The following is a 14,515-nucleotide window of genomic DNA, read 5'->3' as shown; positions in this document are numbered from 1 at the left end:
AGGCGGGGCCGGGAGGCGCAGCGCCGCGGCCCGCGCGCATGCGCCCGCCCCATTCCCATAGCAACCGGCCCGGCCAAGGGTACGTGGGGGAGGGACCACCCTTATGTTGGTAGGTCACGCAAATCCCTCTTCTTTACCAAGATGGCGGCCGGCCCCTCGGCCTCGTACCCAGCATAGGCTTCGCTGCGGGCCTACTAGAGGTAAAACCGTTCGCGGCGCCCGGTGGCGGCAGCCGCGCGGGGGGGCGGCGGGGGGTGGGGGACGCCTCAGGTGAGAGGGACGGGGCAGCGGGGCCCGGCTCTGCGGCCGGGCGGGCTCCGCTTCCTCCAACAAGATGGCGGCAGCAGAGAGACGGGCTCCGAGGGCGGAATGTCTAGCGGGCGCCCCTTTTCGCTCTATGGTCGCGGCCCTCGCGATTGGCGCGGGGTGGGCCACGTGCCGCCCAGGCGGCCCCCTCCTGCCCTTACCATCGAGACGGCGGGGCGGGGGGGCGCAGAGGGGCTCCCCCGCCCGGCGGCGGCGAGCGGCCCGGCGGCGGCGGCGGCCGAGGCGAGGCAAAAGGCATGAGTCATGCGCCGCTTCCCTCGCCGCGGCGGCCGCCCTCCCCGCCGGGCAAGCGGAGGGTGTTCTCCGGCGGCCGCCGAGGGGCCGCGCTGGAGCCGCGTTTCCGCCCTTGGCCCTTCAGGCGCAGTCGAGCGTTTCCGTGTGGCGGCGGGGAGATTCTGCCTCCTTGCTGGGTTACTCCCTAGCCGAGCTCTGCAATATAATTTTATTGCAGGCTATTTATAGCGCAGAGCGCTCCAGCAAGCGAGCAGCGCTGAAGAGGGTTAAGCGCAAGGCGTTGGTGATGCCTGGGCCGGGCTTGGCTGCAGATAAAATAATCTGGCCCGTGATAACCAGCTCTCCCTATGCTGGCCTTCCCCAAGCAGCGGGAGGGGGGATTCCCAGCTGGCAAGAGCAGTTCCTCCTGCTGGAAGGCGAGAAGCAAGAGGACAGCTTGTGCTGGGAATGTTAGTAACAGCAGCAGCGGTTCGCTCTTAACTGATAAGATGAGCAAGGCCCTTGAATTCATACCTCTAGTTCAAGTTCTTGGAGTTGAATCCCAGTCCACAGCTCTGTGCCTGGGAAGTGAAGGTTAAAGACATTCACTGTCCCAAGGAGTTTGAGAGTCGCTTCTTTTCCTATAATGCTGTGTAATGAGAGAGAAAAATTTGCACGTTGGTATGTGCTGTATTGCTTTATTGCATATTTTCTGTTTAGTAAGGTTGGGGAAGCTGCTGCCAAATGAATTAGTCTCCATTTCCTGTACTGTTGCTCTGAGTTATCCCAATTGTTTTTTGTCAGTCAGAAGACATTTTAACAGTGTAAGAGCTCCCTCTTCTTGTTTTGGGGGGCTTTTTTGTTTGTGTGTGGGTTTTTTTGTTTTGTTTTTTCCAACCTGGACTGAAAACTGATGGTCCAGGTATAGATTCGCAGGTGAATTGGATATCCCTGCCTCTGGTACAGGAATATACATCAGAGGCAGGGCAGGAAAGGAAGCAGTAACATAATCTGTAGCTGTACGTCCGTCAAAGCTCTGTATCTGCAGACCTTTGTCTGTTTAGATTTAAGCTGTTAGAAACAACAATCTTCCTGTTTGTACAAAGAATTTAATGCAACATGGCCCAGATCATAGGCAGGGTTACTCACATTCTCAATCCTTTTCCTTCCAAAAAGCCCACCATAGTATAGCTTTTCACAGATCAGAATGACAGACACAGGAAAAGCTCTAGACATGGAGGTAACAGTATCCGGAGGCCTATGCTCTAGGGTTGGAAGGGGCATTGCAATTTTCTAGTCTGAGCTTTGCCCCTGCGGCAGAATTTAGTAGACCTAGATTGTTCTATAAAGGAACTTTTCTAAATGGTTTCTAAGAAGCGGTTAAGGAAGAGTGCTTTGTATTTGTCCTGTATAAGTTGTTCCAGTGTTTCACTCCTGCTAGTGCAACACGCACACTCCTGTCTAGTTCTTTGTTGCAAGCTAAGCTGATTTCTTGTCCTTTTTCTCTTCCCTCCCTCCTTCATACTGGAAATGGTGAGGATTTTATGACTCTACCTTTTATAGAGGTTATTATGTTCCCCACTTTATCATTGGTCTTCTTTTTTTTTTTTTTTTTTTTAGCCTGGGATGATCAAGGAGGAGGTGAGAGGAAAGGGAAGAGATTCCCTTGTGATCCTGGATTGGAATGAGTTTATACCCAGCAACATGATAACCATAGTAGCTTATTTTTAATTGAATAACAGCAGTTGCTCTTAGTCAAGTAGCTAGTCTTTCTTTCAATTCACATTAAGCTAATGAAGACAGTATGGTCCAGTAGAAGAGAGATCTATAACCTTGGATTTCATAGCTGTTTTGGGTATCAATGTGGAGAACCATCTCAGACAAGCCAGCAGGTTTGGTTCGCATCTTTTCAATGTAGATTGTAATGTCTTTTTATCAGTTAAAATATTTGAACTGATACCGCCATTCCCAATATGGGCATTTCGCTTTGCGTGCAGAAGCATGTTAAGCTGGTACAAATGCACTCAGCATTGTACTGCTGTGAGTATTTTGGGAATTCATCCAGGTACTGCCGGTCAAAATGGTTAGAATAGCAAATGGTGACATTGAGACCAGGTCATAGTTTCTTCCTGTTCAAACTGAACGTGGGTGTGTGGCTGAAAAAGTTCGGTCATCACGACTGGGAGGGTATCTGACTACTTGAACCAACAGTTTCTGTAGAATATAAGGTTTATATGAAAATATTGTTTCTTTCTGTTAAAAAATGTGGTTCAGCAGCGGTTCAACCTTGTTTTGTGTTCAGGAATATACTGTGCAAAGCTTATAAAATGAACCTTAAAGCGAAATAGCAAGACTCCGGCGAGTGTCCTTGCGGGTGTTTCGAAACCGGCAAGCGGTAAAGACGGGGTCTAGAAACTGCCTTTGCACTTTCCTAGCAGCCAGAAAGAGCTAAGTTACAGAGCGCCAGTCTCCTCCTTAGCGGGCCTAGGCACCCGAGCATGGTCTGGCAAGACACCGTAACAAGAAAGGCAAGCCTTTGGATAAAACACAGTAATGGCATACTCTCTGGAGCATTACCCGGCTGGAACTGCTGTTATAAGCCTGACAAAGGCAGGCACCGCTGAAGTAGTTGCGACAGGGAGTTTTAAAGTGGGCCGAGGAAGGCATGTTTGTCCAGGATATAACAAGTCTAACTTGTCTAAGAGTGCATTACGGAGGGCCCCGGAGCCTATAAAACTTTTGCAACGTGGCCTGTGCAAGAATTAAGTAGGTGTTATTTGTATTAAAATACCAAAATCGATAAAGAGGAGATAGGAGAGTAAAGCCCAGCTGCAGGATTAGGCCTCTGTTCCTCTTTCTAATTACCGTAACCTTGAAAGAAGAGAGCTTTACGTTGTATTGTGTAGTGCGGCGGTATTTGTTGGTGTCTTTTTGTTTTGCTTCTGGCTTTGTTTGGTTTTGGTCTAGAAGCTATTCCATGGAGCCCGTGTTACTGGGAGGCTGAGCTATTTATTACGGGCTGTGAGACTCCATCTGGAGTGGAAGGGAGGGTCCTGGTTGGATAGGACCCATGGCGAGGGAATTACGGAGGAGCTGAGGAGACGTTCRCAGCTGGTCTCATCACCTGGGGGGCTCATACTAGGCTGGTAATTCAAGCAAGAGGCTAGCATCCTGATTTCCATTCCAGGGCTTGTTTCAAGCGCCTTTTTCATTTTAGAAATTCCTAGTTTTAGAAGAAGAATTTTGGGTTACAGGCTTACCCTGGTTGTGGGCTTATACCTGAGAGAATTCAGCTTGTGGCTTTATTTAGCTGTCCTTTAGCTTTAAAAGAAGGACTGTTTATGTCCTAAAAATCTGCTGTTTGAATCTCATGAGTTACATTACCATTTTAAATGGAAAGCTCCTGCATGCTTCATAATTCTAGTGACCTTTTTCCCCATCTTCCTTCTATGAGCTAACATCCCATAGCTCCCATGATGTGACTTCAGTGAAAGAGAATCTCACATTACGGAGGGTTGAAAAAAGACGTATCAATAAATAAGGAGGAAAAGTTCTAGCCAAAGAGGGGGGGGAGCTTCTTTATTTAGAATATTTCATGTGTATAAAAGACCTTGGGTTGCCGGAAGATTTCTGTGTTTAAGGATTTAATTCTAACAAGTAAAAGTAGTTGGGCTGTGGTGAGTGTTCTGGGTTTATTTTATTTCATGAGAAACCTGTATCTGTTCAAGCTGAAGTGGTTCTGTTTTCCTTCATTTAGGTGATTTTTTTTTTCTTCTTTTTTGGTGTTTCTAACTACACAGGCTCTGGTATTTTCCCAGCAGTCTCACAGAAATACTGGCATCCTTTCTAGCAGCTATAACGCAATCAGGATGCTTTCCTTTGAACTTGCTGGTGGACATCCTTGTCTTCCACCACTGGTTCAGTTTTGCTGAATCTTGCATCTGGGAGATCTGTAAAGCCTCGAGGATGTCTAATAATATTCTGAAAATTGCTAGTAGATCTATTAGAAGTATAAATAACTTAGATACATTCATGCATTAGAGTGGTAATTTCTGGAGTTCAGCTGCATCAAAAAACCTGTTGGTTTTAATCTAAGCGTACCATAATTTTTTGTCTTGTGTTTTAGGAAGGTTAAATATGTTGCTTCTGCAAAGGCGACGGGGTAAACAGGTAGCTTCTCCAAAGAAGGTGTGTGTGTGTGGGGGGGGGGGGCGCGCTCACGCGCACGCATCTGTGTAAGAAAGCCAGCTGGATTCCTTCTTACTACTTTAAACAAACCGGTAGTGGTATTTAGATGGGGAGAGGAGGAGGGAAGAGGGGAAAAAAACCCAAACACCTTGTCGTTTGGCTTATCGTGTTCCTAGCAATGCTCTTGCCAAAGCGAAATTGGCTCGAGCCTCTTTAATTGCGCTTTTGGCAGCTGTCGGACTGGAGAAGAAACCTCTGCCCTCGGCAGGAGCGGAACGCGAAGCCGGCGCCGTGCGGGAGCGCTGGCCGCGGGGCGGGCAGGGGTCTGCGCGGAGGCGAGCGGGCAGGCGGGCCGAGCCGGGCTGCCGGCAGCGCTGGGGCCGAGGGCTGACCTCGCTCGCAGCTCCATGTACCGCCGGGGCTGGCCGTGTTGCTGAGGCAGCGGCGGAAGCATGTCGCTCTTTTGTGAGCCGCGGAGGCCGAGCGAAGGAGCTATGTCCAGCTGGAGCCCCAGAAGAGATGCTCGCAAAGCAGCTAGYGGAAAAATGGAGAGACCTGAGAGAAAAGCCAAACTGCGAAAGGGTTCTTAGAGGAAATCATACCGAGCTTAACTTCAGTGGAAAAACAGCGCTAGAAGAAAGGAAGGGGTTGGCTCCGTACCTGTAAGAAACGAAGAAATGAAGGTTCACAGGAAAACTTTGAAACTGTTGAATAGCTCAGTAATGTTCACGCAACCTCCCTTAAACAGTGGTGCTTAATTTAATTGTAAAATAAAATGGATTTATTTGTTGATACAAAATGAAAGTAGTACCAGATTCTCTTATGCTCAGCAGTGCAATGTCTGGAGGTGTTTTCCAGCAGCAGTTCTGTCTCTTTTTCTACGGATTTTGCACTGTTGGGAAAGAACCATTTTGGAAATGCATTGGGATGGAGCCAGTAGATTTATTCAGCGTTGAAGGAAAAAACCAACTGAACAGAACTCCACAAGTGACTTGCATGTAAACATTTGTCAAAATCTGGATGATTCTAGTAAGCACAAAGAGCATCCGTACGTATAACTAGCACGTACACCATGCTTTTTATCTGCACAGGGAACATCCATGAATGAAAACTGCTGGAAAGGAGTGCCATTGGCTTGATATATGCAGCACTGCTGTGCTGTAGCTACAGACTTTGTGGTCCTAAATCCAAGCAACTAGTTGTTGATTTAGGGGGAGGACGGAACTTCGAATCCTGTGGTGTTTTGGCTGTTACTGCTCAGCTTGGTGCCTTTTCCTTGTAGGATTAAGCTGATAAGTTCTTGGTGGTGTCTCTGGCGGAGCCCATAGAAGTGCTTTCTGACCCATGCATGGACCAGGCGGTAAGGTCCACGTCAGGACTGGTGTTTTAAAGGAAGCTCGCTGGCCTCAGGTCTCGTAATAAATATCATTTGAGGCAGGTAGGGCTAGCTTTCATAAAGCTAAGCTCTGGCATATTTTTCAGAGATTGGATAACTGAAATAATCTTGCGTCATTCAAACGTAGACTTGGTTTAGGGTATTGGCGTGTAGCAAGGGCATCGTTCCCTGTTTTCCCCTCCCCGCTAGTTTTGCTTGCCTGTTTTTTCAATGGCTTTGCAGTGCGCTCTCTGAAAAATCCCTGAAGGCTTCTTTCAGAGGACTGCTGAGCACTTTGGTGTCCGTTGCTCAATTCAGATGGTTCCGCCTGCAGAACCACTTGCTGCTTCCCTTCCCGTAGCGTTATCCCTGCGCTTCTGGGTACTGTGAATTAAACTGGATATTTCACAAAATAAACTGGATATTTGCCAAAGGTGAGTGACAAACAAAGCCTAGGGGCAGCTGTATGGTAGGAACAGGGACATAGGGCATGGGACGAATATATGGGTCAGGTCRGGAAAAAGGAAGAGATTAAGGATCAGAGTGGATACAAGCAAGATGCCCCTACTGGAAGGGACAGAGGCAAAGCCAGAGAAAGCCCCACTGGGACGAGAGGCCAGGAGCTGTTGAACTGGACTCGTTCCTGCTTGCCCCGGCTGCAACCTTGCGTGAGGAGTGGAGGAGCCGGGGGTGTCTGTCTGTCCCTCCCCAGTGGGCCCTGGAGGCTGTGTGGGTTGTCTGACCTCCSCTGCCCTTCCCAGAGAGGCGAGCGGCACTCTGCTCTTTGGAAACCAGCCTCTGATAGTTTCCACTGCGCAGTTAAAAGTAAGCTTGCTGTTATCTCTGTTTAAGTGATAAAGCAGAACGTAAACCAGCGGTGGAGCAGGAGAAAGGAAAGCCAGGGAGAACAACTCACAGAGCAGGTGGGGKGRGGGAAAAAAAAAAAAAAAAAAAAAAAAGCGTGTTACAGTTGGCCTGTTGTTGCATACGCTCGTGTCTTCACCGCGAGTACCTCAGCAGTTGCTACGGTCTCCTTAGAATTGGCCGCATGGGTTTACAGGGGCCCTTTCAATCCCTGGAGAATAGCGTGGTGTAAATACGTGACTATTGCTTAAAAGTAGAACTGGTTAAATAGCGTGGGGCAAGCTAAAAAAAACAAAGTCCTATGCCTGCTCTTATAAATAGTTCCGTGCAATTAAAATGCCGAGTTGCTGGCTCCGCTGATTGAGGCAGAGCTGTGGCTAAAAGAGAGCAAACGACAAGTGTTTAGAGAAGTTTGTAAGTTCTTGGAAATATAAGAAATTTTAACCCCCCCCCAATTATATTTGGAAGCTCTTACTGCTCAGGGCACTATTCTGTTCATCCAGAAGAGACAATAACAGCGCGTGGGTGGAGGACTGTAAAGCCTGAAGTATCAAAGCGAGAAATTTCTACCTAAAATGGCACATATACCCTTCTAATTCCAAAGCAAACCTGAAGATGAGCAGGGTGGGACTGGAAAGGAGTCCGTTATCAAAAGAGGTTTTAAGCATAAAATAATATTATTTGTAGCAATTGGTGGAAATAGCTTTACTCGGGTCTCCCCACCTCTCTCGCTCTCCTTTCATCGCAGGCTTAGAATGGCCTTGCAGATTTGGAAGAGAAGACTGTCCGGGTTTTTCACTGTCAGTTTGGATCACCGTGATGTAATTCTGCCTAACACATGAAGAGCCGTTTGCTTGGCCGGGTAGAGATTAGGAATTAGTGCTTGTCTGCGGATACGTTGAGCCCCTGTTGCATGTGCTATGAATAGGACAAAGGGAAGGCTGTGCTTGAAGAGCTGGGCTCCTCTCATCGCTTCTAAAAAGTGGCAGCTGTAATCAGATAGCGACTTTATTGCCTTTTTCAGAGGAAGTGTTGCCAAACTGAAGGTTTCTGCAATTTTAAATGATTCCCTCTACGAACAAATCATTAGCCTCCCTGCAAGTTTAATTATGTTATTAGTTCTTTGGGGGGTTTTATTCATCCTRATGATGCGACTTTTATGGCTCACACTTTCAAATTGCTCGTTGTAACCAAAAGATAGAAATTAAAAAAAAAAAGGCACAAAATGGGAGAGTCTTGTGAAGTCACGTGACTTGGGGAACTGGAACTCCAAGAAAAGCATACCAGAGGACATATAAAGTTTATAAAAATGGAGCTCCAGCATTCCCTTAGTTCTTCATTATCCAATAAATATTAGTAACTGAGTAACCTTTAAAATCTTTCAAGGAGCCAGGAGCAACCTTGCTTAGATTTTTCTCTAGAAGACCTGGAATAAAAGTAGCTAAACAGGACTAAAAATAAAAACTCTGTGTCTGCTTACAGTTTCCATGCTTAAATTGCAAATCCCCTGCACGTCACCCTCCCTTCCCCTGTAAATAATGTCATTTGGGTTGTCTCATTTATTTTCTTGCCAGTTTTAATCTTTTTTTTTCATTTGCTACATCTGTTTGCCTAAACTAAGCTCGGAGTGGTTGTCATCTCCGTAAACTGCGGTAAGCAGGTCCTCAAATTCTGCCCTGCAAAACGTCAGCCTAAGAATACCTGTAGGAGTGTATCAGGGAGCACAGTGGCAGATTTAAGCTAAGGGACAGGGTAAGCTTTTGATTTCCGAAATATATGACAGGTAATGCAAAAAAAGGCAAGTTCAGGGCTTGCATGTCTCTTGTATTTCCAAACTATGCAATACGTGGTGCATGAGAGCTGCTGGCAGCATCTTTTTTTTTTTTTTTAAGCCACATGTTCAYTTTAAATTGCAATTGCCAAGGGAGAGGGAACAAGAGACACCGAAAAGGTAAACAAAAGAATCCAACCCAGCAGCCAAAGGAGGGTGAAGTGAAAGTTTCCTTTTGAAGAACAGAAAGGAAATAGTGCATGCTTTGTTCTGTGATATCTCCTAATCCTCGCTTCTTGGGTGACTGTGATATTTAACTGCAGGTATCCAAACAGCCTTTGAAATATAGCTTTTGGCTAATTATTGGTGGGAGATTTTTTTTTTTTTTTTTCTTTTCTGCAGTGCTGGTTGAGCAGAGAAGAACAGTGCTGCAGCACCACTCTGAAGGCACCTGTGTAAGATGAGCACACAGTGTGGTAATTAAATGAAAAAGCATGTTGGGATCAGCATAAAACAGCCAAAACGAGCAGTTCCAACTGGAAGAAAAACTTTTCCACCTTTAGGATAGTCAGGCATTGGAACAGGTTGCCCAAAGAGCCTGTGCCTCTTTGGAGGTTTTCAAGACCTGCCTGGGTAAGCCCTGCGCACCCTGGTCTGATCTCATTGCTGATCCTGCTTGGAGCAGGAGGTTGGATTCGGATCCCAGGGATCCCTTCCAGTCTGAATTATTTTGTGATTCTAAAAAAGCACACGTGTCAGATATCCTGAATTTCTGTGATTTCACGCACACACACATACCCTGCCGCTCTATGCTATTAGTTTCCCAAATGATATATTGGGGAGCTCGTTTTCTGAATCTTTTCCCATTCTTGACTCAAGTCAGTGTTTCACTTCACTGTAAACATGTAACACACCACAGGAAGATACTTTATTTCACTTTGCCCCTCATGTTTAAAAAGTATTCATCTTAAAGTGTTTTTTGGCTCCAAAAGGCAGAAGACCTGAACTTTCCCCTAGTCTGACAAGCTCTTCGATTTCCTAACTTGCCTGTAACCACCTCTGAAATATAGGCAGAAAATTCGCCTCAGTCGTTCTCAGTCTGAATGTAATATTTCTATTTACATCTCATTCCATTTTTTTTTCTTGGTTATTTGCAATCTGAACTTCTCCTAAAAGTCAAGCTCATGCAAAATCATAATCAAGTTTTTCTCTCAATGTAAGTGGCAGGACTGCCTCTGACCTGTCCTCTGTGTCCTCCTTGTGTTTTGCTTTTAGATTGATTTTATTAAATTGTCCGTTGACTTTCTTTGTCATCTCTGAAATGGTATTTGTCTTGCCATAGCACCTGGCCTCCAAGGATCACAGCGTTCTGAACAACCTGAAATGAAATAAGAAGTTCGCAAAGTCAGTCAAGACCATTGCGTGTGTACAGCTAGGGAAGCTGAGAGAATTCAAGAGAATTTCCTTGGTCAATGCAGCGAATCACCAGCAAAACTAAGAGAGGAGCTCCCACCTCTTGACTTGTTGGTCTGCATTAACCACTAAACCTGGTTTCTTCACAGTATCCCGGTGTAAAACATGCATGTTTACCCCTTAACTAGCTGCTTTTCCGCTCTCTGCCGTCGTAAGGCTTGGTGCTACTTGCTCACGGTAGAACCCCGTCCAGACCAGTAAGTCGCTCCTGTTCTTCCTATCTGTTTCGATTGCCCCACTTCACGCAGCGCCCTGCGATAGCCTCTGAAGGGCAGCGCATGCATTGGTTGCTGGCTGATAGTTGCATAATTTTATTGTCAGAGTGCCCAGGAAAAACATAAGTCTTAAACAACCGCTTCAACCTGAGAGGCCTGCTGAGGTTAGTCACCTTCCTTCAGGCTCCGGTCAGCTGCCCTGCTGGTGCAAGAGGCTTGTCCTCTATCAGCAGCAGAGGTTTACCAGGAGAGCGAGGCAAATGGTGTCTCGCTCCCCCGGGACCCCTTATTTCTGCTGCCTGGGTTACGTGAGACAAACGTGCAGTTGCACATCTTCCTTCTGCACCTCTCCCCTTGTTCGCAACATAGCTAAATACTTGGAGTTGGCATTAGTGTACGGGCTCTGGTGGGCTTTTCTCTTTCTACCGGCAGTTCTCCGCTCGGGTATTTGCAGCGGGTGCGTGAAGATTGTGGGGTTGTGTAAGCGTAATGGGGGGGGGGGGGAGAATTTGGCCTACAGAATCTTTTCTTACTAGTAATAATATGTGAATGGGGAAGAGAGGTGCCCAACTTGCACGTCTCTGGAAGTTTCCTTCCTCGTAGGAAACGAAGCCAATCTGGTCTGAAAGCCACCAAGACATATGGGATGTGGGCCCACTTTCAGCCACTTTTACGATCACTTCTTTTCATTCTCTTAACAGAATGATCCCTATAATCTGATCCTTAACTCCAATTTGAGAAAGGCTTTCCTGTAGAAATAAAAAAATACTCTATTGGAAGATCCCCTGGCAAGCCATAGTGATAGCTTCAGAGCCAAGAGGCATATCTTGCTTTCCTTGGCTGAGAACTCGAGTACTCTCTGGCTCGCGAGTGCCCTTCACCCTGAATCCTCTTCCCCTTTTGTTGCATCTGATCCGAAGCGCTTTCCCCCACCACCACCTCCTTCTCTCATGCCATTGGTGAGAGATGTGCTGCAACAGATATTTTCGGGGGTGGTTTGTGTTGTTCCGTGACTTTAGTCTGTGGGATAAGCACCTAGAGGACAAAAAGGGTGCTTATTTGTTCTGGTTTAGAAATCTGGAGTTATATATAACAGGAAGTAAAGTCACAGCACACACTCTAAAGCGTACTCGGGTTGCTTTCCAAATAAGGCTTGCCATTTCTGGCAGGAAAAATAGGGATCTCTTATAACAACAGAAAGTAAGAACAGGCTAGAAGAAACCCTTTGCAAAATCCCAGCTCAGCCGAGGGTGAATGTGCCAGCAAAGGCCAACCTTTTTGTGATCTTTGCTGCAGTGGTTCACGGAGCGGAGTTTCCTCTTCCCTCCCCAGGAGTCCTGGGGTGGTGTGATTAGGGAAAGCTGCTTAATCCTTCAACCTGTGCTTTCGGGCTGTCGGTCGTGTGTTCCAGAAAACAAACCCCAAACCTGTTCAGTGCTAAGTTTCTCTCCGTTTGAGTTTTATATTGTTGCCGGTCCCGTTCCTGTGTCCTCCTTCAGCCCAGTGATGTGATCTGGTGGTTCAATAAGCTGTGGGAGCTGAGCATTACCCCGGCCTTCACCTTTCCTATCGCATTTTGGTGCATTGGTGCTCTTTCCAAGAGGTTCCCTTTTCCAAGTCGTGAAACCAGGGTCTGTCCTGGCACAGCCAAAATACAGGATGCTGGAAGAAGGGCACGTGAATGTTTGTCGAGGGGTTTGGTACCCTCTTCTGTCTCCCTTTTCCTCAGCTACCAAACACTCATGCCTGGATGTGTTTTACACGCATCTCCATGACAAGCATCCGTTTTGTTTTATTATTTTGGATGTGTGACCGCTCTCGTTGTGAGCGAGTTGCCAGACCAGGCACTGAGCAGCCTCTCCAGACCCCTCTCTGCCCACACCCGCCGTTGCCTTGTCGGAGAAGAGGGACGGAGTGGGACGTGGATGGTCAGTGCTGCGCAGGCAGGAGGAGCGGCAGGTTGAAATAGGCCTCCTAGCAGCCCCTAAAATGTGTTTTTATGCTCTCACAGTGTGTTTCCATACTTGGTGAGTGTGGGAGGAGAGGCGGGCTGTCCTCCCCTTTACCCCTTTCCTCCGGGGAAGACGTTTTTTCCTCGGTGGAGAACAGCCCGTGGCAGGTTTCCCCCAGCAGAAATCGCTGTTCGAGGGTGGCATGCAGTGAGCTGCACTAGGCCTTCGAGAAACTTCTGAGCCCGGCAGGCGTCCTTCTCACCGCTTCCAGCTGCAAGCAAAGGAAGAGCTACGGAAACAGGCGAGGAGGATTCCCTCTTCAAGGGCTGTGGAAACTATCATAAAAGCCAGAAACCCACAATGTCCTAGCAACGCCCGTGCGCAGCGGCTGTAGCAACGCTGCGCCCCGGAGCGGGACGTGGGGTTGTCCCAGAGGCACGTCCCTGCAGAGGGCCCTGCTGAGCCAGGTAATGAGGTGGAGTTTGGGGAGAAAGGTGGTGGCGTTTCGGGCAGATGCTCTGGGCTGGGGTTTCCGATGCTCCCCAGGTCCCCCGGCACGGAGAGCGGCGGTTCCTCCCCGCGCAGGAGTTAATTGGGTGCAGCGAGGTTAGAGCTTTGAAAGGAGGCTGCCTGCCTTGCGCTGGGGGAATAAACAGCAGGGAGGGAAAGCACCAGAAAAGCATCAGGCACCTAGAGCGAGGTTTGGACAGCGCTAAGATCCAAGTCCCAAATTACAACCCCCCGTCCATCCCCCCCTGCAGCTGCTGCCCGGGTGCAGAGGGGTCCAAAGTCTACAGGTGCTGCAGTTCGCCTGGGTACCCTGCAGCTCTGCTTTCACACGTGCCAAGAAGGATCTCTGGCTCAGTAGGCACCAGCGTGCTCATCTGTATCTTCTCAGGTACCGCTGGCAGCCACAGCCTAGACAATTCTTTAATTTTTTTGTCAGAGGAGCCTCAGCCAGGTCTTAGAGCATATATGACACGGCAGCAGTGGTTGCTTGCTTCTGGGATGATGGTTAGTGCAGCATCGCTCCGGCTTTGTAGAGACCAACAAACTTGTGCRACTGGGAGGGAGAGAGAAGATGCATCATCTTGGTGCCTGGGCAGGGTGTCAACTCTTGACTACTGCTCTCCTTCTCCATTTAAAATACTTCCCAGTTTCACCCACAGGTACATTTTTATCCACCGTGATAAACTGTTTTCGTGTCAAAGAGTTCAAGTACTTTAATGATGTCCTCCCAGCCACAGGAAAAACAGAGAAATCTACTCTTGTTCAATAATAATAAGTAATCATAATTTTACCTAAGGCTAAATACCATCCGTGTTTCCATAAATACATCACCTGAATATCTCTAAAAATTACTGCGTGTAATCAAAAGCAGTTATTGCAGAGACCTCAAATTTCTGCGGTCAGAGCTCTACAAAGCAGGTTCTTGCGTTTAGTTTGCCAGCGTCTAGGAGAGAGCAGGGCATGAATGAGCAAATCACTCACTAAATGCGAGTTATGAATGATGAGGAAAACTAATTTTATGTAGGAAAATGGGCAGAGACGATACTAATGCAAGAATCGGTTCAAATTCCACGTACTTTTACACTGATGTGATTTTTTTTTTTTTTTTTTCTCTTCCATTCCCTGAGGGTGCCGGCCTAATAATTAAAAACATCTATATCGCACAAACTCTAATAAACATCCTCTCCCCGGGAAGAGAGGGTGCTGGGCTTGCTGGCTTGCGTTTTCCCTCCTTTGCTCTTCCCCCTTTCCAATTTATAGATCAGGATAAGGAGAGGGGGTTTTTTTGTAGGGGATTTTTTTAATCCTCCTCTTAGCCTGCCCTTTCTGCTATCTGCAACCCAGCATCAGGTAACTCCTTCTTCGATGCGGACTGTGCACCAGGAGGAGGCTTGAGCCTCCTCGGCCTTAAGCCCCAGCTTTCGCCTTCCCCCCCGGAGTGCGGGGGCCCGGCAGAAACCGCAGGTTTTTCGCTGCTCGCCACCTGTCAGCTGCGGTTTGAGGACTCGCCGGAGCCCCCGTGAGCCGGTTGAGCTCACTGAGCCTGAACGGAGCCCAAGCGCAGCGACGTCGGCGATCTCCCGCTCCGGTGAGCGGGTCGAGGTGGCGCCCGGGGCGGCGCGGGGGG

The 14,515-nt window shown here is 47.9% G+C and overlaps 1 protein-coding gene across 2 annotated transcripts in view; it reads left to right on the top strand.

The window, feature by feature from the left end:
* The first annotated feature begins 38 nt into the window (after positions 1-38).
* Positions 39-14,515, top strand: part of HDLBP (high density lipoprotein binding protein) — a 41,824-nt gene continuing 27,347 nt past the window's right edge. The window contains exon 1 of one of the 2 annotated variants that reach the window (XM_026077353.1): positions 39-200. The gene's annotated coding sequence lies outside the window, so the exon portion shown is untranslated. The remainder of the gene's footprint in view (positions 201-14,515) is intronic. The other variant, XM_026077354.1, reaches the window with a different exon arrangement.

The sequence above is a fragment of the Apteryx rowi genome, unplaced genomic scaffold (assembly GCF_003343035.1).
Source record: "Apteryx rowi isolate R43461 unplaced genomic scaffold, aptRow1 scaffold_450, whole genome shotgun sequence".
Taxonomy (NCBI): domain Eukaryota; kingdom Metazoa; phylum Chordata; class Aves; order Apterygiformes; family Apterygidae; genus Apteryx; species Apteryx rowi.
The sequence above is the reverse complement of the archived record's forward strand: the minus strand, read 5'-3'. Positions and strand labels throughout refer to the sequence as shown.